General features: G+C 43.5%; 2 long non-coding RNA genes across 3 annotated transcripts; one reads left to right on the top strand and one right to left on the bottom strand.

The window, feature by feature from the left end:
• Positions 1-51: 51 nt before the first annotated feature.
• Positions 52-26,968, bottom strand: LOC131422213 (uncharacterized). The gene is made up of 3 exons (XR_009224049.1): positions 26,869-26,968; positions 15,522-15,705; positions 52-153 (listed from the first exon to the last, which is right to left on the bottom strand). It is a non-coding gene; the product is annotated as an uncharacterized LOC131422213 (long non-coding RNA).
• On the top strand, positions 2,927-13,922 carry LOC131422212 (uncharacterized). 2 transcript variants are annotated; one of them, XR_009224048.1, is made up of 4 exons: positions 2,927-3,260; positions 3,435-3,636; positions 3,976-4,137; positions 12,536-13,922. It is a non-coding gene; the product is annotated as an uncharacterized LOC131422212 (long non-coding RNA). The 2 variants fall into 2 exon arrangements; XR_009224047.1 differs by having other exon boundaries at positions 2,927-3,636.
• Positions 26,969-27,213: the final 245 nt, after the last annotated feature.

Genomic DNA, 27,213 nt, shown 5'->3' with positions numbered 1-27,213 from the left:
ATCACCTTCTTGGCTGCAACTGAGTTCCTTCCAGAAACCTGCTTCACAACGAGTGGATCACTCTCCTTCATACTGATACAAAGCTTGCTCTTCCGCAGACCTCTGCAGCAAAGTCCGAATGTTTAAGATTTAAAGGGTTGTTCGATTGGGATGCTGTTGGCACATAAAATAAGAGGCAATAGTTTGAGGTTTCAGTAGAACTAGGCAGAATGTGTCTTTTTCATAAATGAAATAAAACTTTTAAAAATGAAAAACCAAAATAATCCTTGAGGGCAAATAACTTAAGCTTGCTGATATTTAATTGGTCCAATATGAGTTTGTGTTCTTGGTCTTTTTAGTCTTGAAGATTGGAGAGGGAAGAGAAGAAATCTAATAGTTACAGGACACCTAATTTTATCTATTATCTGTCCACCTACCTACGTGTACCTGTATGTATATATTCAAACTTAATCCTCAACAACTCTGCAAGGGAACTAGCTCCGGTTTACAGAGGAACTGAGGTGTTGAGAGATTAAAGAACCTGTTAGGGTCACACAGCAAGTTAATGGCTCAAAGTCAGGTCTGTTTGACTCCAAAGCTTTCCATCATCATGATGTTGGTATTAGACACATCCCAGAGCCCAGAGAAGTTTTCTGTGATAGCTCTTCATTCCCTGTTATAGCCCCAGTGATTCACTATTATCAGTTTGCAGCTGATTGTAAGTGCTCCCAGAGCTCTCTGGGATACTAGGAAAAATTATCCCAGTATCTTTTGGGAGCTAGTCAGAGGACCTTCCTTGAAACAGGCTTAAACAGTTTTGACAATTACAGGCCACAGGTCAAAGTTCCCAAATTTCTACTTCCTGCCGAGACACCGCCACTCCCATCAGTAGATTTGCATTTCCATTTCTCAGTGCCTAAAATGAACTCTTAATTTTTTCTGCTAACTAGAGCTTGCTGATGGACATGTATCCTTACCAAGATTTACTATTACCTCTGGCTATATTGTAGTGGAGCAAAGCTGGTAATGGGAAAATCAAGTTTGATTCCTAGGTTTTTGGCTTGAGCCAAAGAGTGGACAGAGGTAGACTGGAGAGATGGGGAATACTGCAAGAGGAGCAGGGAGTGTATTTTGGGCAAAAGAGAGCATGTTAGAAGGCCTACAGATGAGAGAGTATGGCATTTTCCTCTTTTTTTTTTTTGTGAGAAGATTAGCCCTGAGCTAACTTCCGATGCAAATCCTCTTTTTGTGTGTGTGTGCTGAGGAAGATTGGTCCTGAGCTAGCATCCACGCCCATCTTCCTCCACTTTATATGGGACGCCACCACAGCATGGCTTGACAAGCAGTGTGTCAGTGTGCACCAGAGATCTGAACCTGCCAACCCCGGGCCGTTGAGGCAGAGCAGTCGCACTTAACCGCTTGTGCCACAGGGCTAGCCCTGAGAGTATGGCATTTTCAAGGTAATAAATGAGCTCTATGGAGAAATGCCTCACTCTAAGAAATAGTTTGTGGGTAATTAAGGGAGTTGAAGAATGAAGTTCAAAGGAGGCCCCTGGCATGTCAGCAATGCACCATGGAATTCCCACATCTAAAATTGTAACCTCATCTATTCTTTCATTCGTTCACTGAGTAATACAATTGCCAGGCACTATGATATTCAGCACTAGCCAATGGAACAGTTAACCTAATCAAATAAGGCAAACCATCCATTGAGTAAAGAAGACTAAAACAGAGCAGTTGTCAAAGCAATGACTTTGGAATTAGACATACCTATGTTTCAACTTTGCTGTTTACTGTGCTGTGTGACTGTGGAAATTTTGCTTAGCCTCTCTAGTTTTCTTGTCTATACAATATGGTTAATAATAGCATGAAAATTAAATGAGATAATGTAAAAGGTACTGGTCATAGTAAGTGACTGAAAGTTATTAATATAAGTACTAATATAAAAACCAGTAAAGGGGGCTGGCCTGGTGGCCTACCAGGTAAGTTCGCGCGTTCCAATTAGGCAGCCCGGAGTTCACTGGTTTGGATCCTGAGTGCAGACCTACTCATTACTCATCAAGCCATGCTGAGGTGGCGTCCCACATAGAGAAACTAGAAGGACCTACAACTAGGATATGCAACTATGTACTGGGGCTTTGGGGAGAAAAAAGAAAAACAGGAAGATTGGCAACAGATGTTAACTCAGCCAATCTTCCTCAAAAAAAAAAAAAACAAAAGTAAAAATAGAAGAGAGGTGTTTAGCATAAAATCTAAAGAAGAGGGAATTAATGAGCAAGCATTTAGCAGTGCAGGACTAGCATTGTCCAGGGAGGGATACCCTGGGATTGGAGAACTTAAATATAACTAGAGAAATCAGGCATCCTGGGCTGTGGTAGGAACTGCCTCCTGATAGGCATTCCCTACTGGAGTCAGCAAACTGTGACATCTGTCTTGTTTTCTAACATTTGTATCATATGGCATCACATCTTACACTCCCTTCAAAATACAAGTGCATGAAGGGAACCAATGTTTAATCCAAGACGGTAAGAATGATTTCAAACAGATGGTGCCCTGTATGAATCAAGAAAATACATACTGGGAGTTTTTATTTTGCTGACGCATCCCATCCACTCTCTTCACTTTTAGAAAATGGCTAGCCCCTTATATTTGTATTTCATTCATGTTTTAAATTTGCAACTTGGGCACAATTACAAGCGTCTGTCTTTTTTCTTTTCTGCAGTTGCTTATATTACAAATCTCCACCCAGTGTTCCTCCATTATCTTTACTGGGTGAGATTAGATGCCAGGCGCTGGTTTGAACGGACCAGGGTTCCAATGCTGCCTGTAGTTGTTTACTAACTATGCAGCTTCTGGCATGTAAGATAGTAAAAAGTACCAACTTCATAGGATTCTTATGAGGATTAATGAGATAATGTCAGTTTAAGTGCTCCAAAATTGGTAGCTGTTATTTCTGAGTTGAGCAGCAAATTTCCCTTATCATGAACAACTCATTTCTTTAACCTTTTTTCCTGTGTCAACAAATCAAATATGCCTCTAGCAAGCCTGTACTCCAGGCGCAGTAGGGTGTTTGGATCTTGACCCCATCTCTAAGGCTTTTTCTTCCTCTTTCAGCCCATTGGTACCAATATGTTCCTTCTGCTTGTTTATATACTCCAGGCAAAACTGGGAGGGGCTAGGTTGAAGGGACACAGGGAGAGGAGGACTGGCTGGACTGAGGGCATAGATAACGAGTTCTGGCTCAGCAGGGTCAGCCTGGCCTGCGATCATGAAGAAGAGAGGTGGGGATGGTTGGTAAAAAAGGCAGGAGTCGAGCGGAGGAGGCAAAAGGGGTGCTCATGGGGCAGTGGGATGAGGAAGAAGGAAACAACCAATTTAGGTCTCAGGTCCACTTAGGCTATGAAGGGCAAACAGAGAAATCTGTTCTATCTTCCCTCCATCCCTTCTTGGGGAAGGACAAACAACGAAGGAGGCCCGCTACCTCCACGCCTCTCCGGACCTAGCTCCTTAACGGCCCCTGGAGAACTCGCGATCAAAATTAGACCTCCGAGCTGCCCAAAGGGACCCGGAAGTGCACGCCGAGGACCCGAGGTTCCAGCCGTCCCCATGGAGGCCGGGGCCGCCCACCCTGCGGAGCGCGCCGAGCGGGCTGAATGAGTGAGTGTCGAGGCTCGGCCGCCCCGGGGGGTAGAGTGGGGAGAGGGTGGAGGGGCCGCGCCGCCGCGTTGCGAAGCCCGGACTGCAGCGGACGACTCGGGCTGACGGCACTCCCATGGGGGTGGAGTAGGGACGCAGGAACCTGCTGGGTGACCGGGCCGGGCGCCGGGCCACAGGCCGCCCTCTGGTGCTGCCTGCCTGGCCGCTCCCCGCGGTGGGGCCCCGCCTGCCTGGAAGGAGAATGAAGCTCGGACCTTCTCCTGGGTTGGGAGCTTCTCTTGGGAAAGCTTCACCTACCGTTTCCCTATATCTGTCCGCTTCTCCCATCCTTTCCTCAAGTATCTGCCTGTCCCTTGGGCCGTGTTCTGAACAACTTTTAGAGAGGATCTTGGCTTTGGCGCAGCACCGGGGATTGGACCCAGCCCATGGAGAAGCTGCCTGAGCAGATGTCCCCGGAGTCCCTGTGTCCATCCCCCTAGCAGGAGCCTCGAAAGAACAAGGGTGAGGTATTGACCTAGCTGGGTTATCTTTGTCTAACTTTGTCCTTCCAACTGCAGCCCCAGAACAGATGGACACGATTAATGTTACGCTTAGCATTGTCCTGGTGCAAGACTACTGATTATTTTTTTTTCACCTGAAGCTCTATTACATGTAAATAAAGCCTACAGCTAATGTTTCCTCTCTGACTGTGCAGAGCAAACCTGCAGCAGCACTATCACAGCACACTATCACAGCACACAGTCTTGAGGATCTGTTGTTCCAGCACCTGCTAACTTGCTGCCCTGTGGAGAAGCTCAGTAAATGTTGTGTGAATCAATGAATGAATGAACCCAGCAAAGTGTGTCCCATATACCCTAAGTACCAGGAAAAGAGTGGGCTCCTCCCCTTACTCCACCCAAACTCTCCTTCATCTTTAGGGAAGGTACGTTTTCCACCCAAGTATAAACTCCAAGAGGGTGGCTTGCCTGTGGAGTACCATGGACAAGCCAGCCACCTGCTGATGGGAAATGAGGTTAAACTATAAATATCAACATTTTTATTTCAGTCTGTCATCCCACTATTATCTGGTGTATGTTTGGCCATTAAAAAAAATGGACTTTGGATTATTTAATTGGGGACAAAGGTTTAGATAATCCACATCATGGACATTGAGATGGCTTATGTTTGGGGGGATTTTCTTTTATATAGTTAGCCTTCTAATCATGTTTTCAGGCAAATTTTTAACTCAGCAAGATTTATTGAGTTATTATTATGAGGTGCTGAGATTAAGTTGAAAGAAAACCTAACCCTTACTCACCCACAAACTTAGAGTTGAGTTGGAATACTTAATTATGAGAGGCTACAGGACAATAAACAATGTAGCAGTTCATAAGAGGAGATCCCTATGGACTGCGTATTCGCCCTGGAAGCCTTAGAAAGTCATGAGTTTGGCCTTGAAAGAATTTCGAGTAAGAAAGGAATCAGGTTTTAGATGAGAGGAGATAGATCCTTACCATAGGCTCCCTGATGCTAGTCTTTCTAAGAGGCCAGATGCCTATATTCACTTTCCTAAAATACTCATTTATTCATTAGTTCACAGTGCCCACTGCAATTCAGTCCATATTCCATACCTGGCACTCAGGGTCCTCTGCAGTGTGGCCTCAACCCAACTTTAAAGTCTTACCTCAGTGTTCCCCAGGACAAACCCAGCAAGACTGGTGTGTCTGCACAAGGTAATGCCAAAGACACTTTGCACTACCCACTGTTGTGCCTATGTGTCCTTTTTCTCACATGCATTGCTGTCCCTTCCATTCCCTGCCTATCCAAACCCACACATCCCAGCGTCCCATGCTTGGAGACTGAGTGCAGGACAGCTTCCTCCATGAAGCTTCTGAAACAGACTAGGTGCTGTGAGGAAGGAAACTAGCAGATGTAAGAGACATTCACATGAAAACCTGCAGGACTTGGTGGCTGATGGATCATCAGGGGAAGTGAGTACAATCGTCTTTGTTCTCTTCACTGTCATACCTCTTTAAAAAAAAATCATCACCAGTTGCTATTGTCTTTGTAATCGCCATTCACTTCTCAATGCAGGTTACTGCTTCTGCTCCATCAAAACTGATTATATCCAAGTTGCCAGTGGCTTAACTAACGAATCCATTGGACACATTTTTTCACCCCTAATTTTTTTGACTCCCTAGTATTTTTTTGTTGATGTGATCACTCTTCCTTGCAACTCTTGTTCTTTGATTTTGGAAGCACCATTTTCTCCTGGTCTGCCTCTTGCCTTCTCATGGCCTTTCCCATTCCTGTTTCTCCACCTGTTTCTTAAACGTTGATTTTCCCCAAGACTGTTCTCAGCCCTCTTCTCTTCTTACTCCTGTGGGTGATCCTATCCCCTTCGATGCCTTTAGTTACTACTGTACGCTTCTCTTGTTTCCAGCTGACTCCTGAATACTAGGTGTTCATAGGTGCACTTCTGAGCTCATCCTTTTCTGCCTTCCCCCACCTCCCTACCTTCTAATGAACACCTTGGTTAATTTTAGCAACTGGTTTTCCCAAGCTAGAAAACCTGGAGTCATCCTCTACTAGTCTCCTTTCCTCCATATTCAGTCCACCAAATCCTATCAGTTTTTCTTCAGAAAGGCCTGATTCTACTGCCTGTCACTGCCACTTCCTCAGTTTAGGCCCGTTACATTTTTCTTGGATTGTTGACATATCCCCATTCTGACATATCCCCCAGAGTGAGTCATTTCCCCCACTCTGGGCTGTCCTCCCTACTGCTGCCAGATGAACTTCCCTGGAAACAAAGTTGGTCATATTCTTCTCTGCCTGTAGAATGAAGCCCAAAATCCTGAGTGTGGCTTATATATCTCTTCATTATCTGGCTCTACTCTATTTTTCTGCCATGTCTCCTGCTTCCTGCCTATGCAGAGCGTACATTTCAGTCACACTGAATCTTTTTTCACTATTCCTGAAACTTAGTATTCCCTTTTATGTTTCTGAGCCTTAGCATATGCTATTATTTTTGTCTGGAATACTCTTTACCTTGTTGATCTTGATCAAAGTTCAAGACTCAGCTCAATGTCATTCTTTGAGGATGCCATCCCCAATTCACTGAGGTAGGGGTTATCATTCCTAATTGTGCTTTGAAGCACTATTTGAATACCTCTACCAGTATCTTGCACATAGTAGGTAGTACATATGTTTGTTGATTGGTTAGCTCAAATAGGAAGTCTATTAGTTTCCTAGGGCTGCTGTAACAAATTACCACAACTGCATGGCTTAAAACAACTGTATTCTCTCACAGTCCAAGAGGGCCAAGCTTCCTCTGAAGGCTCTAGGGCAGAATCCTTCTTTGACTATTCCTAGCTTCTGGTGGCTCCCAGCAACCCTTGGTGCTCCTTGGCTTGTAGATGCATCACTCCAGTCTCTGCCTCCATTATTACATGGCCTTCTTCCCTGTGTCTTTCTGTGTCTGAATCTTCCTCTCTTTTTTCTCTTAAAGATACCAGTCATTGAACGTAGGGCCCACCCTAATCCTTTATGATCTCACTTTAACTAATTTCCTCTGCAAAGATCCTATTTCCAAATAAGGTCACATTCTGATTTTCCAGGAGGACATGAATTTTGGGGATACTATTTGACCCAGTACAGGAAGCATTGCTCATTTCTTCTGCTATTAGAAGTAAATGTACTTGGAATCACACAGCTTTGTGGTTAAACTACTTGAAGAACTGCATAGATTTCCTCCTCTGTTTAAATTAGAAGCAGATCAGTCAAGAAACTTTTTTTTAAACCTTCATCCACAGGGACACATTTTATTTGCCTGTTATTTAGAAGGCAGCTGCTCTCTTCTTGAGCTTCTCCAGCTGTGTCTCAGACTGGCCCCTGTCTGCTGAGGCATTCCAGGGGGTCCTGCCATCTACCAGAGTTTGGATCCAAGTTTTTGATATTTTTTCTGTAAGTGGCTCAGACCCATGAGGAGATATACCTCTCTGAATTCTGTTTGAGTCTCAGCCCTGAAGACTTTTTATAAGTGGTTTATTTGGGACCCTTAGTGATTTATAGATTCTTCTCTTGATGGAGTAGAACTTGCTTTTAATGGATTGCTGGGAAATAATCAGGAGCATTTTAAAGCACCTAATGTATGCAGAGTTGTTTACGTAGTACTGGAGTTGGAGAAAAAGAAATGGAAGACATCGTTTACTCTAGAGATGCTTTCAATATAAATTGAAGAGAACGCACACACACAACTAAAAATATTTCTTAGGAGAGGCCCGAAGACAATGTGGTTAAGTGCCATGAGGGAGGCAGGAACTGTATGCCTTAGAGGTTCAAAGGAAACAGATCCTTTCCAGCTGGAGATTGGAGCAGGGTTAGGTTTCAGGAAGGAAAGGTTTCAGCCTTTGAGCTGGACCTTGAAGGGTGAATAGGATTTTGATAGGTGAAGTTGGAAGGGAGGCTGTTCGAGGTAGAGGAAGAAGGAAATGCCTGGGGATATAAATGGTCAGGAAACAGTTCAGATTAACTGGACCATGGAGAAGATGTGAAAGAGGATGAGACTGTAAAGGGGGAGTGGAGTAAGATTGTGGACAGTGAACGCAGGCCAAAGAGTTCAGATTTTGTTTGGCAGATACTGAGGTATGTTAGCTTTCCTTAACAGGAGGCTAGCAGCTGAGCATTCTATATTAAGGAAGAGAATCTGCTTTGTTTAGTGAGGTGAGAGGTGATTAGGATCTGACTTTAGGACATTAACAGTGATAACAGGAAGGCAGGGACAATATCAAACGTATGTTGTAGTAGAGGCAATAGTACTTGTTTACTGAGTGCATATGTGTTGGGGCGGAGAAGGGACTCACTGATAGTTGTCGTTCCCCACCCCCCCTACTTTTTATTTTGAAAAATGTTAAAGCTACAGGAAAGTTGCAAGAATATTATACCAAATACTCATACAACAGAAGGAGGAGCAGGTTTGGGACATGTTGATCTCAAGAGACTGGTATGAGAGCCATGTGGAAATGTCTTTTTAGATTATTGGAGATGCTGTAGCTGGTTTGCAAATATCCCCCATCTCAGTAGATAGGAACACAATCCCTCCAGCTACTCAAGCCGGAGAGAAACCTTTGTTTCTCTCATATTCATATCTGTATCCTTCAGGAGACGCAACCATCAACATTTTTTTCAGAATCCAAGTACTTCTTACTACCTCCTCTGCCACCATCTTGGTCCAAGTCGCCATCATCTCTCACCTGGATTATTGCAATAGCCTCCTGGCTGGTTGTCCTGCCTCTACCGTTGCCTTCCTACAGTCTGTAACCAAGAACAGCCAGCATGATCCTGTTAAAATGTCAGATCTTATCTTCTGGTCAAAACCCTCCAGTGGCTTCCCATCTCACTCAGTACAAGCAGACCTCTTGTAATAGCCTACAGAATCCTACGTTCTCTGATCCCCTTTTTATGTCTCTGACCTCACGTCTTACTGCTCTTCCCCTTGCTCATTCTGCTCCAGTAATACTTGCCTCCTTGAACACCCAAGGCCTTGGCACTTGCTAGTTCTTCTGTGTGTAATGCTCTTTCCCAGATACCCTTATCTCCTTCAAGTCTTTGCTTAAATACCATTTTCTTCATCCTTCTTTGACCATAGTATTTAAAATTGCAACCCTTCTGCCCACTCCCTCCCCTGGGCACTCTAATCCTTGTTCCTTGCTTTTTTCTTCTATAGCACTTTTATCAGCTTCTAATAGTATGTATTAACATAGTTTATTATCCCTGTCCCCTCCTAAAATGAAAGGTCTTTGAGGGCAGGTTTTTGTCTGTTTTGCTCACTGATGTATCTCAGAGCCTGGAACTGTACCTGGCATGTTGTTGGTGCTCAGTAAAATGTACTGAATAAATGTGAATGAATGAATGAAGTGTCATAGGACTCTTAAAGATGAGAAGTATTTCAAGAGCTATAGAAGGATCACCTTCAGCTTCATGGAGAAGGTGATACTAAACAGGCCTGAGAGCAGTAGGATTTACGTTCTTGAATTTGTCGGGCAGGCTGTTAAATCTCTGGCAGTGGGCCAGATAAAAGGCACATCTTCTAGAACATCTAAGCCTTCACATATTGTGGGAGGGAATGAACAGAGTGGTTCAACAGATAGCAGAAGAGGCTTTGTAGGGGAGAAGATCAGAAGGAGGCTGGAAAGACAGGTAGGGGCCAGGCCAGGGAGATATAGAAGAAACCTTCATTTTAATATTTGCCTAAGCCAAGTACAGAAGGCAAATCTACTGCTTTATGAAGAATTCCAAATCCAAGTCCTGTGGAGGCATGCCCAGGTTACTGCTCTCTCACTTGTTGATGAGCTGATGGAGACTCTATTTGTCATCTTCTCTTTCTGGTGTTTCATCTTATTTAATCAATCCAGCTTTGAAGGGCTTCTAAGTTTAAGTGCTCCAAGCCCTGTGGGACAGATTTGGCAGATTTAGAAAGCTCTAGAGTTGTGCTGTCCAATAGGGGAGGCACTAGCCACAAGTGGCTAACTAAATTGAAATTAATTAAAATTAAATACAATTAGAAGTTCAACTCCTCAGTTGCACTAGCCACATTTCAAGTGTTCAGTAGCCACATGTGGTATTGGCTACTGTGTTGGATAGCGCAGATGCGGACCATTTCCATAACCACAGAAAGTTCTGTTGGATTATGCTGTTCTAGGCATCAGTGGGTGACTTGAGTTCATTATGGTATCTTGCTAAAAAGAATGGCCTGCCCAGCTAGCATTTAGACCTGATTGATGTCTTTATCAGTCTTTACGTACCTAACTTGTTAGACCTAGTCCCTGCTTTCCAGGAACTTGGAATTTGTCTGACACGTGAGGTAAACATATGTGCAAGGGGATGTAAAAACATTAAACCAGTAATCCACTCATACCTGTTAGAATGGCTATCATCAAAAAGATAAGAAATAACAAGTTTTGGCAAAGATGTGGAGAAAAGGGAATGCTTGTGCACTGTTGATGGGAATGTAAACTGGTGTAGCCAATTGGAAGACAGTATGGAGATTCCTCAAAAAATTAAAAATAGAAGTACCATATGATCCAGCAATCCTGCTTCTGGGTATTTATCCAAAGGAAATGAAATCACTATCTTTTTTAAACATTTATTTTTAATTTTTTTAAATTTATTTTTCCCCCAAAGCCCCAGTAGATAGTTGTATGTCATAGTTGCACATCCTTCTAGCTGCTGTACACGGGACACGGCCTCAGCATGGCCTGAGAAGTGGTGCGTCGGTGCGCACCTGGGATCCGAACCCTGGCCGCCAGCATCCGAGCGCGTGCACTTAACCGCTAAGCCACGGGGCTGGCCCTGAAATCACTATCTTGAAAAGATATCTGCACCCCTGTGTTCATTGCAGCATTATTTACAATGGAAATAACCTAAGTGTCCATTGATGGATGAATGGATAAAGAAAGTGTGGTATATATATGCAATGGAATATTATCCAGCCATACAAGAGAAGGAAATCCTGCCATGTGCAACGACATGGATGCACCTTGAGGGCATTAAGCTAAGTGAAATAAACACACAAAGAGAGGTACTGTGTGATCTCACTTATATGTGGAATCTAAAAAAAAAACAAAACCAAAACTGAACTCATGGATACAGAGAACAGATTGGTGGTTGCCAGAGGTGAGGGGTGGAGGGTGGGTAAAATGGGTGAAGTTGGTCAAAAGGTACAAATTTCCAGTTATAAAATAAATAAGGCTGGGGCTGTAACGTATAGCATGGAAAATATAGTTAACAATACTATGTTGTATATTTGAAAGTTGCTAAGAGAGTAGATCTTAAAAGTTCTCATCACAAGAAAAAAAATTTGTAAAAAAACCCCCCAATATCCAAATTGAACATTCAGAAGATGAGGGCATATCTGGAGGTGGAGAACAAGCGTAAATATGGTTCTGTGATGATATCACAAATAATTATTAAATTCCTTAAAAGCAATGACTATTTCCTAATAGAATCAGGGCTGTGCACATATCAGGTTTTCACTGCTGATGGAAAAGATGCATTGGGTATTCCTCAGCACCCCCTTCTTCCGGAAAGCTCCCTCTAAGCAGAGGGCCTACTTTCTATAACATCACTGCAAAATAACCCCTCTAGCTTCAGTAAGCCATAACTAGTAAGTACAACTTAGAGAGGAGAAATGTGTTAATGTAAACAGATGTTTTTCTATCATGTTTCCCTTAGACGCAGCTGGGGTACAGAATTTGTTTTTATGTATTCTCTGAGAGTTGAAATAGATTTGGAAATATTTCTCTCTACCCCATGCTTCACTTTTTAAACAACTTTTCCTTTTCTTCTTCTCTCTCCCCTTCTTTATCAGAACCTCCCAATTTGCACTGTTTATAAAGGTACATGTGAGGTATGAGTGTGTCTGTGTTCATGAGTGAGCATGTGAGCATCTGTGTGTAGGAGAGAGACTCTCCACAGGAGTGAGGAAGGTATTGATGTCTGATCATGTGAAGGAGTCTTCCCTGTTACAGCAGAGACAATCCATGTGGCCAGGGTACCGTGTAGACAAAACCTCTGGGGTGAGGTTCTCTTCTTTTACTTATCCTGTTCAGTCTCTGCCCCTCCCACACATAGCACCCAACATCACCCTTCCTGCATTCTGAGATAATCCCACTTCCCTCAAACTCTGCTTTCCTTTTCTGCTAATCCCAATATATCTGGTTAGCTCCTTCATATATAAATCCTAACTTTAGCTTTCCCACCACTTTCTCCAAATCTGCTCAACTTGTATTGATCTTTTCCTTATATGGCAAGGCCATTTTTCATACTTTTTTGAATGAAATACTTTTGGAATTCTTTGATCATCCTGTTTTCCCCCAGGAGTTTTTCTTGTTACATTTACCTTTTTTATATTTTTCGTCAGATGGTGAGACCTAGACTGAGGATCATTTAATTATAAAGCAGAAAATCTTGAAGTAGGGATACGACTACATGAAGGAGATGAATGTGAACAAAACAAATGTGAGGGAGCCTATGAATATGGACGAAACTTCAGTAATATCGCAAACCTTATCCAACAGCCACAAACTCTTATTGAAGAGAAATCTCCAATGTGTAACATATGTGGAAAATTATTCAAGCGGAACTCTTACCTTATTCAGCATGAAAAAATCCACACACAAGAGAAACCTTATGAGTGTCATGAATGTGGAAAAGCCTTTGGACATAGTTCAAACCTTATGCAGCATCAAAGAATACATACTGAAGAGAAACCCTATGAATGTAGTGAGTGTAGGAAGACCTTCCGGCGCAGCTCACACCTCATCCAGCATCAGATAATTCATACAGGAGAGATGCCTTATAAGTGTAATGAATGTGGAAAAGCTTTTGGTGGGAGCTCAAGTCTTATTCGACATCAGAGAATCCACACTCAGGAAAAACCCTGTGAATGTACTGCATGTGGGAAGGCCTTCAGCCAGAGCTAGAATCTAACAGATCATCAGCGAGTTCACACCAAAGAGAGACCATATGAATGCAATGACTGTGGGAAAACTTACAGTTGTAACTCGCACCTTATTGAGCATCAGAGAGTCCATACAGGGGAGGCTCCTTATGACTGTAATGAGTGTGGGAAATCTTTTAGTAGGAGTTCATTCCTTATTAAACATCATAGAATTCACACTGGAGAGAGACCCTATGAATGTAGTGAATGTGGGAAGGCCTTTAGTCGGAACTCCCACCTTATTCAGCATCAGAAAACTCACAGTGGAGTCAAACCCTCTGAACGTAAAGAATGTGGGAAAACCTTCAAGTATAGTTCATCCCTTATTAATCATCAGGGAATCCATATAAGGGAGAAGCCATGAATGAAATGAAGGTGGTAAAGCCTTTGGTCAGACCTCAGCTCTTCCTGAACACCAGAGAACTTGAGCTGGGGAGAAACCCTTTGGGTATAGTAAGTGTGGACGGCCGTCATTCCTAGTTCAACTCTTATTAAGACCTGAAAGTCCACATGGTGGACAAATCTCATGGCTGTGTTCAGTGTATGAACACCTTTAGACAGAGTTCCTGCCTTATTCAACATCAGCAGGTTCACTTTGGGGGAATGATAGCTACGGGGAAGGCCTCGCTGTGTGTCAGAGAGTCTACACGAAAGGGGCATGATGCAGCACTGCAGAGGTGATGACTAAAGTGGCACCTTTAGCACTTCTTTCATTTGATACTGAGGATCTACATCAAAGGGAGATTCTGGGGGCCGGCCCTGTGGCTTAGTGGTTAAGTGTGTGTGCTCCGCTACTGACGGCCTGGGTTCGGATCTTGGGCGTGCACCGATGCACTGCTTGTCCGGCTATGCTGAGGTGGCGTCCCACATACAGCAACTAGAAGGATGTGCAGCTATCACATGCAACTATCTACTGGGACTTTGGGGAGAAAAAGGGAAAAAAAGGAGGAGGATTGGCAATAGATGTTAGCTCAGAGCCGGTCTTCCTCAGCAAAAAGAGGAGGATTGGCATGGATGTTAACTCAGGGATGATCTTCCTCACCAAAAAAAAAAAAAAAAGGGGAGATTCTGTGCTTTGCTTTTCAAATCTCCATAGTCATTCTCTGAAAATGGAATGAGTTAGGTCCATTCTAGGGAAGAAACAATCAGGGAATTCTGGATTCAGACTCATAGATCAGGAAAGCAGTAGGATGACCTTTGAACCCAATAGCTTTCCTTCTGCCATCTGTCCTGTTTGTTGTAACTGTAGATGGAAGTGTCTCTTGGGTCTTCTTGGGCCAATATTTCGCTCCTCAGTGTCCTGCAGACTACTGAATCTTTTTTTTTTGTTTTATATGACATAAATGCACTTAATAAATGGGCAGATTTTGTAAGCCAAATAATTTCTCAGCATGACAAATCATGGCTTTATGTGTCGACTGGGTAGACTGAACTGTATTTGCCAGAATTCCCTTCCTGGTATGTTTCAGTTCCAGTGGGCTACAAGGAGATTCTTGGGAGATTTGGAGGCAGAATACAAGCAGCTGCTTTGTAGCTCACACGCGTTGTTGCTGATCTGACTCACCTCACTGGCCTGAAGCAGCAGCTGGGCCTGCAACTGCTCTATTTTCCCCTGGATCCTCCTTTGCCCTTGCTGGGCCAGGGGTGTGTGTGTGTGTGTGTGTGTGTATCTCCTCCCAGCCCTGCTTCTCAGACTGAATCCTAGTGACACACATGCTTACTATCCTTATGACAAATACACATTTATTTCAAGTTTAGGTAGAAAGAAGTTGTTAACTTCTGGCTATTTTTTAAAAAAGAACCTCAATAATAATTTTCAAGATTTCCTATCAGAAAAAGCTACTGTTCAAACTCCACTATAACAAAAACTCCATCATAACTTGAGGCAGAGCTTCACTACCATGTGATTGTCGAGGAAAAATTTTGCAAAGCAGTTGAATAGTGTGATACCTAATTGATTGATAAGATTAAAAAAAAGAAAACTTTTGAGCACCCATTTACCATGAATATTTTAATCACTAAAAGAAGTTCCAAAAGTACCTCTACTAGGTAGTATGTTGTTAGATTTATTCTAGGTATCTGAGAGAAGTACCTACTTTGTTGTAAATGCTTTTTTAATTCTTTTTTTGGTGAGGAAGATTTGCTCTGAGCTAACATCTGTGCCAATCTTCCTCTCATTTGTGTGTGGGTCGCTGTCATAGCATGGCTTGATGAGTGGTGTAGGTCTGCACCTGGGATCTGAACCTGTGAACCTGGGCCACTGAGGCGGAGCGTGCTAGACTTAACCACTATGCCATGGGGCTGGCCCTGTAAATGCTTATTTTTCATCTGAAAAAAACAGATTATTTTTCCTCCAGTTAGTCTGGATTTGTGATTATCTAAAAAAATCAGTGAAAATTATACTTACATCATGGGCTCTTGAAACTGAAAGTTGCCTCTCTCCTGTGGCCTCTGTGCCTGGTCTGGTGCTGTACACACGGTAGGTGTTCAGTGGATGGCTGTGGGATGAGTCTGTTTACTGGAAACCAAAGTTGTCTTGTTTGTCTCAACTCTCCTCTCTGCACTCCTCCACCTTCCTTCCTCCACCATCCCTATAGCTGATTACTGACATTAATAAGAGTCACGTTGCTCTCTGGATGTCCTGAGTATGGACTTACACTCTGTGAGGTGATGTCTGAGCTCTGAGCTACTGTGCCCACTTACTCCATTTGGCATGTGACCCTCCTCAAGCCCCTCCCCCCTCCTTATACCACAGAAAGGGCCCTTTCCTTCTGTAGGGTCTGAGAAGCTTCAGGGATGAGACAGGGCTTGACAAGCTGGGTGTGAAGGCTGGGCAGGGTTCTTACCGGCAGAGAAGCATTGCAGGGAAGGGCAGCCCAGGACAAGGTAAGTGTGCAGGGCCACATGCCAGGCCCCAAGGGCAGAGGCCAAGAAAGGGGAGAAAGAGTTTGTCTAGCAGTACCCAAAGCACTAAAGTGGGGCTCTGGTTCTTCGGGCACAAGTATTACTAGTGGACAGATTAGTTCACTGAGCTCTTAGAACTTAGTCAGGTGAACACGAGGGTGACCAGCTCACCCCAGTTTGCCAGGACTTTCTCAGTCTTAGCATGGAAAGTCTCACATCCCAGAAAATGCTTAGTCCTGTGCATACCAGGATGGTTGGTCACCCGAACCCATAGTGACCCCATCCCCCTGTCCCCCTCATGGTTCCTGGCTGCAACAAGACACAGTGAAGCAGGAATTCCCAATTAGGTTGCACATTGGAATCACCTGGGGAACTTTCGAAGCACTGATGCCGCCATGCCAGTCTCTGAGATTCTATGTATTTGCTGTGGGGTATGGCCTAGATATTGGGATTTTGTAAATTCCCAGGTAATTCTAATGTGCAACCAAGGTTGAGAATCTATACAATAGAGGATATCAACTCTTCACAGGTGCTGAGAGAAGGACACAAAGAGACCACATACGATCTGGTGGCTTAGTCATTGAAGGCTAGCAAGAGGGCTGGGCTGGGAGTATGGAGAGCATCAAGGGCCTGTGTGAAAGGAGAGAGAGGATGTCCTTGACTAGATGGCAGGAGTGGTGGGAGGGAGCCCTTGCATTGGGGGTGGAGCCAGCTATTGAGTGGATTCCCTGAGGGCAGTAGCTGACACTGGTGGGAGCAGGGGCCTGTTCATTTCCTAGTTCTGTTATGCAGTAAAAGTATAGTTTGGGCCACTTGGGTTTTCCCTTTGGAGCTCTGGACCAAGGACACACAGAGCCTGAAGGAAGTCAGAACTCTAGACTCCAGCCCCAGCTCAGGGGCACTCCACCCCCTTTTCCAGCAGGCAGTTCTCTCTTTTCTTGCCTGTCCCTCTACTCTAGACCTGGAAAAATACGAAAATGCTTCCAGAGGAGGCTATAACCTAAACTTATGCACACATTCTAAAATTTCCAGTCCTAGGAGGGGCTGGCCTGGCAGTCCCTAGCCATACCTGTACACAGCCTTCAGCCCCACCAGGTGAGAGGCACTTTCTGGGCTCTGGTTGAAGAGGTAAAGGAGTCTTTGGGCAAAGGGGGAGATAGGAGGAGGGAGGTGAGTTTTGGCACTGGCACTCAAATGTGACTGTTTTAATCCCACCAAAGGCCCTCACAGCCCTCAGGATGAAATCCTACAAGACCCTCACATCCCAGCTCTGCCCACTGATTTCCCCAGCCCTCTTGTGGCCACTCTTCTCCCAGTCATTTTGAATTTCATTGGGTCCTAGAATGCAGTACTTTCAAATGTAGGTCAAAAACCACTCGTGGGTCATAAAATTTATTGTAGTGAGTTGCAACCAGCACTAAGGGTAAAAGAGAAAAGTAGGAAGGACTAGAATAGAATAGAAGACATTTGTGTGCATTGCACATAACAAAGGTGAGTGAGACTGACATTCCATGTGTGTGCACGTGTGCCTGTTTGTGCACTTGATGTACAGTGTTTGTTGCTGTAAAGCAGGTGAAGACCTCTGCACGATGTGATTCCCTTTCAGGAATAAGATTCTGTCTGAATGGCGCCTCCTTGGCAGGTCTTCCCTTGGACTGCATTGTTCTCCCTCTGCGATTCCCATAGCAGGCTACACTTCCTTCCTGCACTGAACACATTCTTTAAAAAATGGTTTATTCAGTTGCCTGTCTTCTGAGCTAGAGTGCAAGCTCCAGGAGGGCAGGGCCTGTGTGCCCCTAGCATCCTATCTGTCATCAGAGAAAGCACTCAGATAGTGGGTGGCTGAATGATAGGCCTGAGTTTAAGTTCCAGCTGTGTGTGTGTTCTTAGACAAGTTCTCTTTTTATTGTTTCCAACTTTTTATCTGAAAGATTTCAATATATAGAAAGGTTGAAAGAATAGTATAATGAACACTCTATATGTCCTCCACTTAGATGAATAATTATTAACATTTGTTCATATTTGCTTTCTATCTACCTACATATTTTCTGAATCATTTGAAAGTAAGCTCATATATAACCTTCACCCTTGAGTACCATGGCATGCTTCTCCTAAGAGTAAGGTTATTCTCCTACACAGTGCAATACGATTAACACACCTAAGAAAAAGAATTTAATTCGATAATACCATCTAAAATGCTGTCCATATTCAAAATTTTCCCACTTGTCCCAAGAATGTGTTTTATAGCTGCTCTATTTCACATCAGAAAAAAATCAAGGGTCACATTGCATTTGACTTTATGTCTCTTTAGTTTCTTCTAATCTAGAACAGTTTCTCCACCTTTTTTTTTATGGCCTTGACTTTTTTTTTATTTTTTTTATTTTTTAATTTTTTGTTTATTGCAGTAACATTGGTTTATAACATTATATAAATTTCAGGTGTACATCATTATACTTCTATTTCTGCATAGATTACATCACGTTCACCACCCAAATACTAATTACAACCCATCACCACACACATGTGCTGAATTATCCCTTTCACCCTCCTCTCTCCCCCCTTCCCCTCTGGTAACCACCAATCCAATCTCTGTCCCTATGTGTTTGTTTATTGTTGTTATTATCTACTACTTAATGAAGGAAATCATACCGTATTTGACCTTCTCCCTCTGACTTATTTCACTTTGCATAATACCCTCAATGTCCATCCATGTTGTCACAAATGGCTGGATTTCATCGTTTCTTATGGCTGAGTAGTATTCCATTGTGTATATATACCACATCTTCTTTATCCATTCGTCCCTTGATGGGCACTTAGGTTGCTTCCAAGTCTTGGCTATTGTGAATAACACTCCAATGAACATAGGGGTGCGTGTATCTTTATGCACTTGTGTTTTCAAGTTCTTTGGATAAATACCCAGCAGTGGAATAGCTGGATCATATGGTAGTTCTATCCTTGATTTTTTGAGGAATCTCCATACTGTTTTCCGTAGTGGCTGTACCAGTTTGCACTCCCACCAGCAGTGTATGAGAGTTCCCTTCTCTCCACATCCTCTCCAACATATGTTGTTTCCTGTCTTGTTAATTATAGCCATTCTGACAGGCGTGAGGTGATATCTCATTGTAGTTTTGATTTGCATTTCCCTGATAGTTAAGGATTTTGAACATCTTTTCATGTGTCTGTTGGCCATCTGTATATCTTCTTTGGAGAAATGTCTGTTCAGGTCTTTTGCCCATTTTTTAATTGGGTTGTTAGTTTTTTTGTTGTTGAGATGCATGAGTTCTTTATATATTTTGAGGTTAAGCCCTTATCAGATGTATGGTTAGCAAATGTCTTCTCCCAATTGTTAGGCTGTCTTTTCGTTTTGTTGATGGTTTCCTTTGCTGTGCAGAAGCTTTTTAGTTTGATGTAGTCCCATTTGTTTATTTTTTCTATTGTTTCACTTGCCCGGTCAGACATGGTGCTTGAAAATATGTTGCTAAGACCAATATCGAAGAGCGTACCGCCTATGTTTTCTTTTAGAAGTTTCATAGTTTCAGGTCTTACATTCAAGTCTTTAATCCATTTGGAGTTAATTTTTGTGTATGGTGTAAGGTAAGGGTCTACTTTCATTTTTTTGCATGTGGCTATCCAGTTTTCCCAACACCATTTGTTGAAGAGACTTTCTTTTCTCCATTGTATGTTCTTGGCTCCTTTTTCAAAGATTAGCTGTCCATAGATGTGTGGGTTTATTTCTGGGCTTTTGATTCTCTTCCATTGATCTGTGTGTCTGTTTTTGTGCCAGTACCATGCTGTTTTGGTTACTATAGCTTTGTAGTATATTTTGAAATCAGGGAGTGTGATACCTCCAGCTTTGTTCTTTTTTCTCAGGATTCCTTTAGCTATTCGGGGTCGTTTGTTGTTCCATATAAATTTTAGGATTCTTTGTTCTATTTCTGTGAAAAATGTTGTTGGAACTTTGATAGGGATTGCATTGAATCTATAGATTGCTTTAGGAAGTATGGACATCTTAACTATGTTAATTCTTCCAATCCAAGAGCACAGAATATCTTTCCATTTCTTTGTGTCTTCTTCAATTTCCTTCAGCAATGTTTTATAGTTTTCCGTGTACAACTCTTTCACCTCTTTGGTTAAATTTATTCCTAGATATTTTATTCTTTTTGTTGCAATCATAAATGGGATGGTATTCTTAATTTCTCTTTCTGCTACTTCATTTTTAGTGTACAGAAATGCAACGGATTTTTGTATGTTGATTTTGTATCCTGCAACTTTACCATATTCGTTTATTAATTCTAAAAGTTTTCTGGTGGATTCTTTAGGGTTTTCTATATATAAAATCATGTCATCTGCAAATAGTGACAGTTTCACTTCTTCCTTTCCAATTTGGATCCCTTTTATTTCTTTCTCTTGCCTGATTGCTGTGGCTAGGACTTCCAGTACTATGTTAAATAGGAGTGGTGACAGTGGGCATCCTTGTCTGGTTCCTGTTCTTAGAGGGATAGCTTTCAGTTTTTCACCATTGAGGATGATATTAGCTGTGGATTTCTCATATATGGTCTTTATTATGTTGAGGTACTTTCCTTCTATACCCATTTTATTCAGAGTTTTTATCATAAATGGATGCTGTATCTTGTCAAATGCTTTCTCTGCATCTATTGAGATGATCATGTGATTTTTGTTCTTCATTTTATTAATGTGGTGTATCACGTTGATTGATTTGCGAATGTTAAACCATCCCTGCATCCCTGGAATAAATCCCACTTGATCATGGTGTATAATCCTTTTAACGTATTGTTGTATGCGATTTGCTAGTATTTTGTTGAGGATTTTTGCATCGATGTTCATCAGTGATATTGCCCTGTAATTTTCCTTTTTTGTGTTGTCCTTGTCTGGTTTTGGTGTCAGGGTAATGTCAGCTTCATAGAATGAGTTAGGGAGCTTCCTCGCCTCCTCAATTTTTTGGAAGAGTTTGAGAAGGATAGGTATTAAGTCTTCTTTGAATGTTTGGTAGAATTCACCAGGGAAGCCGTCTGGTCCTGGACTTTTATTTTTGGGGAGGTTTTTGATTACTGTTTTGATCTCCTTACCAGTGATTGGTCTATTCAAATTCTCTACTTCTTCTTGATCCAGTTTTGGAAGGTTGTATGATTCTAAGAATTTATCCATTTCTTCCAGATTGTCGAATTGGTTGGCATATATCTTTTCATAGTATTCTCTTATAATCTTTTGTATTTCTGAGGTGTCTGTTGTAATTTCTGCTCTTTCATTTCTGATTTTACTTATTTGTGCCTTCTCTCTTTTTTTCTTGGTGAATCTAGCTAAAGGTTTGTCAATTTTGCTGATCTTTTCAAAGAACCAGCTCTTGGTTTTATTAATTTTTTCTATTGTTTTTTTGGTCTCTATTTCATTTATTTCTGCTCTGATTTTTATTATTTCCCTTCTTCTACTGATTTTGGGCTTCGTTTGTTCTTCTTTTTCCAGTTCCTTTAGGTGCATTGTTAGATTGTTTATTTGAGATTTTTCTTGTTTGTTGAGATAGGCCTGTATTGCTATAAACTTCCCTCTTAGAACCGCTTTTGCTGTATCCCATAAATTCTGGCATGTTGTTTTTTCATTTTCATTTGTCTCCAGGTATTTTTTGATTTCTTCTTTGGTTTCTTCATTGACCCAGTCATTGTTCAGTAGCATTTTGTTTAATCTCCACGTATTTGTGGCTTTTCTGATTTTCTTCCTATAGTTGATTTCTAGTTTCATACAGTTATGGTCAGAAGAGATGCTTGGTATTATTTCAATCTTCTTAAATTTATGGAGACTTGTTTTGTGGCCTAATATGTGATCAATCCTGGAGAATGTTCCATGTGCATTTGAAAAGAACATGTATTCTTCGGTTTTTGGATGGAATGCTCTGTATATATCTACTAGGTCCATCTGTTCTAGTGTGTCATTTCAGGCCGATGTTTCCTTATTGCTCTTCTGTTTGGATGATCTATCCATTGGTGTAAGTGCAGTGTTCAAGTCCCCTACTATTATTGTGTTACTGTCTATTTCTGTTTTTATGTCTGTTAATAATTGCTTTATATATTTAGGTGCACCTACATTGGGCGCGTAGATATTTACAAGTGTTATATCCTCCTCTTTTTGGATTGTTCCCTTGATCATTACGTAATGCCCTTCTTTGTCTCTTTTTACAGTTTTTGTTTTAAAGTCTATTTTGTCTGATATGAGTACTGCTACCCCGGCTTTGTTTTCATTGCCATTTGCATGGAGTATCTTTTTCCATCCCTTCACTTTCAGTTTGTGAGTGTCTTTAGGTCTGAAGTGTGTCTCTTGTATGCAGCATATATATGGGTCTTGTTGTTTTATCCAATCAGCCACCCTATGCCTTTTAATTGAAGCATTTAGTCCATTGACGTTTAAAGTAGCTATTGATAAGTATGTACTTACTGCCATTTTTCACTTTGTTTTCTCAGTGTTTTAGTAGTCCTTCTCTGTTCCTTTCTCCTTCTATACAGAATTGATGGTCTCTTTAGTTTGACCTCTGTCTGAAAGCTGTACTCTTTAACTCCCCTCCTCCCTCCTTTTATGTTTTGATATCATATCTAACCTCTCTTTTTGTGCATTTGTATCCATTACGTTCTTATCATGGAAATAGATAATTTTTCCTATTTGTGGTCTTCTCTTTTCCCCTTAAATCAGTCCCTTTAACATTTCTTGTAGCACTGGTTTCTTGGTAACAAACTCCTTTAATTTTTGCTTGTCTGGGAAATTTTTGATCTCTCCTTCCATTTTGAATGATAACCTTGCTGGGTAGAGTATTCTTGGCTGTAAGTTTTTCCTTTTAGCACTTTAAAAATATCATGCCACTCTCTTCTAGCCTGTAAGGTTCCTGCTGAGAATTCAGCTGATAGCCTTATGGGGTTTCCTTTGTATGTAACTTGACTTTCTCTTGCGGCTTTTAGGATTCTCTCTTTATCTTTAATTGTGGACATTTTGATTATGATGTGTCTTGGTGTGGGCCTCTTTGGGTTTATCTTGTTTGGGGCTCTCTGTGCTTCCTGTACCTGGATGTCTGTTTCCTTCCTTAGGTTAGGAAAGTTTTCATCTATTATTTCTTGAAATAGATTCTCTGCCCCTTTGTCTCGCTCTTCTCCTTCCGGGACACCTATAACACGGATGTTAGTGCACTTGATGTTGTCCCAGAGGTCCCTTAGACTGTCCTCATTCTTTTTAATTCTTTTCTCTTTTACCTGTTCAGCTTGGGTAATTTCTTCTAGTCTTTTGTCCAGCTCACAGATCCATTCTTCTGTATCCTCTACTCTGCTTTTGAGTCCTTCTAGTGAATTTTTCATTTCCAGTATTGTATTCTTCATTTCTGATTGGTTCTTTTTTATATCTTCCGTTTCTTTGTTGACATTCTCCCTGAGTTCATCTATTCTTCTCCCCAGATCAGTGAGCATCCTTAACACTCTTTGTTTGAACTCTCTGTCAGGTGGGTTACTCATTTCTGTTTCACTTAGTTCCTTTTCTGGGGTTTTGTCCTGTTCCCTTACTTGGAATGTATTCTTTTGCCTCCTCATTTTGCCTCTTTCCCTGTGCTTGTGTCTACGTATTAGGTAGGTCAACTACGTCTCCTGATCTTGGATAGGTGACCTTATGTAAGTGATGGCTTAGGAGGCCTGCAGTGTGCATCCCTCAGTTCTCAATGTTCCAGGGGTGACCCCTGTATGGGCTACATGTGTCCTTCTGTTGTGGCCTGTTTGCTCTCCCTGTAGGCGCCCAGGGAGGTCGAGTTATACTCCTGGCCAGCTGTTGTAATGCTCAGCTGCTTGTAGTTGCTGTGGGCCCTTCAGTCTCTTTATCAGGTGTGGGGAGCCCCAGCACAGTTGGCTGCAAGTTCTAATACCACATTTGTGTTGTAGTATTTCTTTTAAGTGAGTAGGCCCCCAGCGTGGTAGGTTGTTAGGCTCAGGGGCTTACAATTGCTATAAGCCTCCAGGCTTTATGTCTCTTGTCAGCTCTCTGAGGATTGCAGCTGGGTGAGGCTGGCCTCAGGCATAGGAGCACCCAATTGTTTCAGGCTTTGGAAGGTGGGGCAAACCCCCTATGTGGGTCTTTGAGAAACACAAGTCTTCTGCAGCTGACAAGCCCTGCCGCCCACAGGTCCACACACACAGTCAACACAGTCCTGCCCTGTGTGCGCGCCCCGACCTCCCGAAGCGGACCCAGTCTCTCCACGGCGGGAGCCCCACACACTCCACCACCGCCCCACACTCTCCACTGGCTCCTTGTGCACGCCCTGCCCCACTGAGGTCGGCTCAGTTGCCAGGCTGCAGGGAACCCAGTCACCAATCTAGGCAGGCCCACAAGTTGCCTGAGGGCTTGTTGTTGGGTGGGGCCAGTCTCTAGGGTGGGCTGCCTGCCCTGGGTGAGCTGGATTAAATCGGTCCTCTAGAGTGTGGGGTAGACCCTGGGCTAGCAGGCCTCAGGGAGAACTCCAATGGCGTATGTGTTAGCACGCCTACACCAGGCCACAACAATGGCCACCGCCAATGTCCCAGTCCCTGGAGAGGTCTCACCTCTCACCAAGATGTACTCAGGACCTATTAGGTGAGTCTCTTTTCACCAAAGCACTGTGCACCTTTCTTTCTGGTGATTTTAGGTTGCTTTCTCAAACGGGTGAGTTTGCACGTAGGCCCTTTAAAAGCCAGTTTTAATTTCTTTGTGAACTGGCTTTTCTGGGGGTACTCCCCAATGTTTTAGTAGCAGGCAAAGTCAGATATTATGCCACTTGCCTCAATTGTGCTGGGTCCACAAAATGCCCACAGTGCGGGGCGCTCCCCGGCTCAGGGCCCGGCTCCTCCAGGGAGGGCTGTGTACCTGTGAGCTGCTCCCGGGCGGCCGTGACGCTGGCGGCTTGTGAAGGCGGCGTTTTTCTCTCCAGAAGGGAGTTTCTGCCTCTTCTACCTCAGTTAGGATTGTCCGTTGTTGCAGGAGTTCCTCTTATCCAGTTTTCAGTTCTGTCTCAGGGGTAATTTTTCCACAAGTAGTTGTAAATTGGCTGTGTCCGCGGGAGGAGTTGAGTTCAGAGTCTGCCTACGCCGCCATCTTGACTTCCCTCTTGTCGAGGACTGGCCTTGACTTTTGAGCGAGTCAAGAACAGCTATCCATTAGAATTTTCCACAGAATTTATTTCCGTTTTCTTGTGGTGATATTTAACTTCCTTCTCAACTCCCTGTATTTCCTCTAAAGTGGAATGAGGTTTAGACACTTGATTAAACATTTTTGGCAAGAATACCTCACAGGTGATGTCTCCTTCACACTGTGTCACCTCAGGAGGCAGAGGATGTCAGATCATTCCACTCTAAGTAGTGCTGTTTGTTCACCTGTTTAAGGTAGTGACTGCCAGATCTTTCCTGTGTGAAGACAGGTTTTTTTTTTGCAATTAGTAAGTGGTTTGCAAGGATGATAAACTCCAGCACCATGTGGAGAATCTATTCCTCTACAGCCTGATGTTTTTAGCAACCATCCATGATCGTTTGGGCAGGTTCTTTACCTGAGACTGTTTCTTCATCTGCAATGTGGGGATAATAATGCCTGTCATTTGGATTTGCTATGTAATGACATTTAAAACTATTGTATGAGCACCTATGAAAATGCTGTCATGGTCTGCCATAATTTCTCCCTTCTTCTGAGAACACTATCCCCCTTCCTTTAAGAAAGTTCTCCCTACCCTGCTCCAGACATGTGGTCCAAACTGCTGGCTTCTTAGATGACCCTACCTGCCCAACTGCTGTGGGGCACAGCTGACTCATCCTCTTTCGCCAAGTAGAATAAGCATATGAGTCAAGCTGAGCCAATTAGAATGCTTCCCTGGGAAATTCTGAGCCAAGTAGGAGTAGGAATAGGGTGAGAAAAACATTCTTTTTCCCTAGTGTGAGGGAATGTGAGGATATGAGTCTGGAAGTTGACTATGTCCCCTGCCACCTGGAGAATGAAAGCCTATGGGGTGGAGGAGATCAAAGCTGTGATCAGGGCAGAGAGGAGCTCTCCAGGGGTCTTCCTGGCATGGCTCCAGTCCTCACCAGCTGTGCCTCTGCCCTGCTCCAGCTAAGCCAATCAAGGCTCTCTGTTGCCTGAGTGCTTACAAATTGGGTTCTGAACTTTATGACGGATAGAATCTGAATAGCACAAGGCCTGTCATGTGCCTCTCACAATAGATGACTTGATAAATTAGTGGTCCATGCTCTCTCATCCCTTCCTGTTGTCTTTGAATATGTACCAGCTAGTGGGGAGGTGCCAGCCATGGTTCTGACTTTTTAAAATCTTATGAGTTATAAATGCATTTCCTTGGCGAGCATAGACTCAGAGCAAGGGGGGCTGGTGCCTTATCCAGCTCCAAGTGTGGCTGCTCTTGCCACCAGAACCAGCCCCCCAACCCGATGCCCACAGCCAGAAGCCAATCCTGCCTCCATGGAGTGCCCCTCTCTTTAAAATTTAAAGAGTTTAAAACCAGCCCGGGTGGTGGGAGGGGCAGACAACTTTATTACAGGAGGGAAAATGAATGGGAGGGAGGCCTGAAGGAGATAAGAGCGTATGCAGGGGACAAGGGATGGGGAGAGCCTGGGAGCGAGGATCTTGGGGGCGGGGAGTGAACTGGCAGGGTCCTGAGGAATCAGAGGGACTCGGGCTTCTTCCAGCCCCGGTTTGTGTAGCGCTATCTCTGTGCATGGTCGATCGAGATATCTTTTCCAGGCATTTCTCCTGTTCAGCTACCCAACAGGAGGAGTTAATATTATTATTCCCGTTTCACAGATGAGAAAACTAACACCCAGGAAAGAAAAGTAACTTACCCAAGGTCACCCTGCTGGTAATGGCAGAGCTGGAATTCGAATTCAGATCCGGCCAACCCCGGATTGCTCCACCCCCACGCCGTTCCGCGCTCCGCTGAGCGAGGCCCTGGCCGCCTACAACCCCGAGGCCGGGTTCGCGCACCGAGGGCCCGGCGAGCGGCGGGGCGGCCGTGCAGAGCGGTGAGTCCCCGCCCTCCTCCGCGGGCCCGCGGGCTCGCTGGGCTGTGCCGGGAGACGGAGCCTCCCCGCGCCGGTCCCCGGCGCCAGCGGAAGGTCTGGAGGGACCGCGGGCCGAAGGGGCGGATGGGGGGCCGAGGGCCGCCTGGAGACCCGGCGGAGGGAGGG

Source organism: Diceros bicornis, chromosome 26 (assembly GCF_020826845.1).
Source record: "Diceros bicornis minor isolate mBicDic1 chromosome 26, mDicBic1.mat.cur, whole genome shotgun sequence".
Lineage (NCBI taxonomy): Eukaryota > Metazoa > Chordata > Mammalia > Perissodactyla > Rhinocerotidae > Diceros > Diceros bicornis.
Note: the sequence above shows the minus strand (reverse complement) of the source record. Positions and strands in the feature narration are given on the sequence as shown.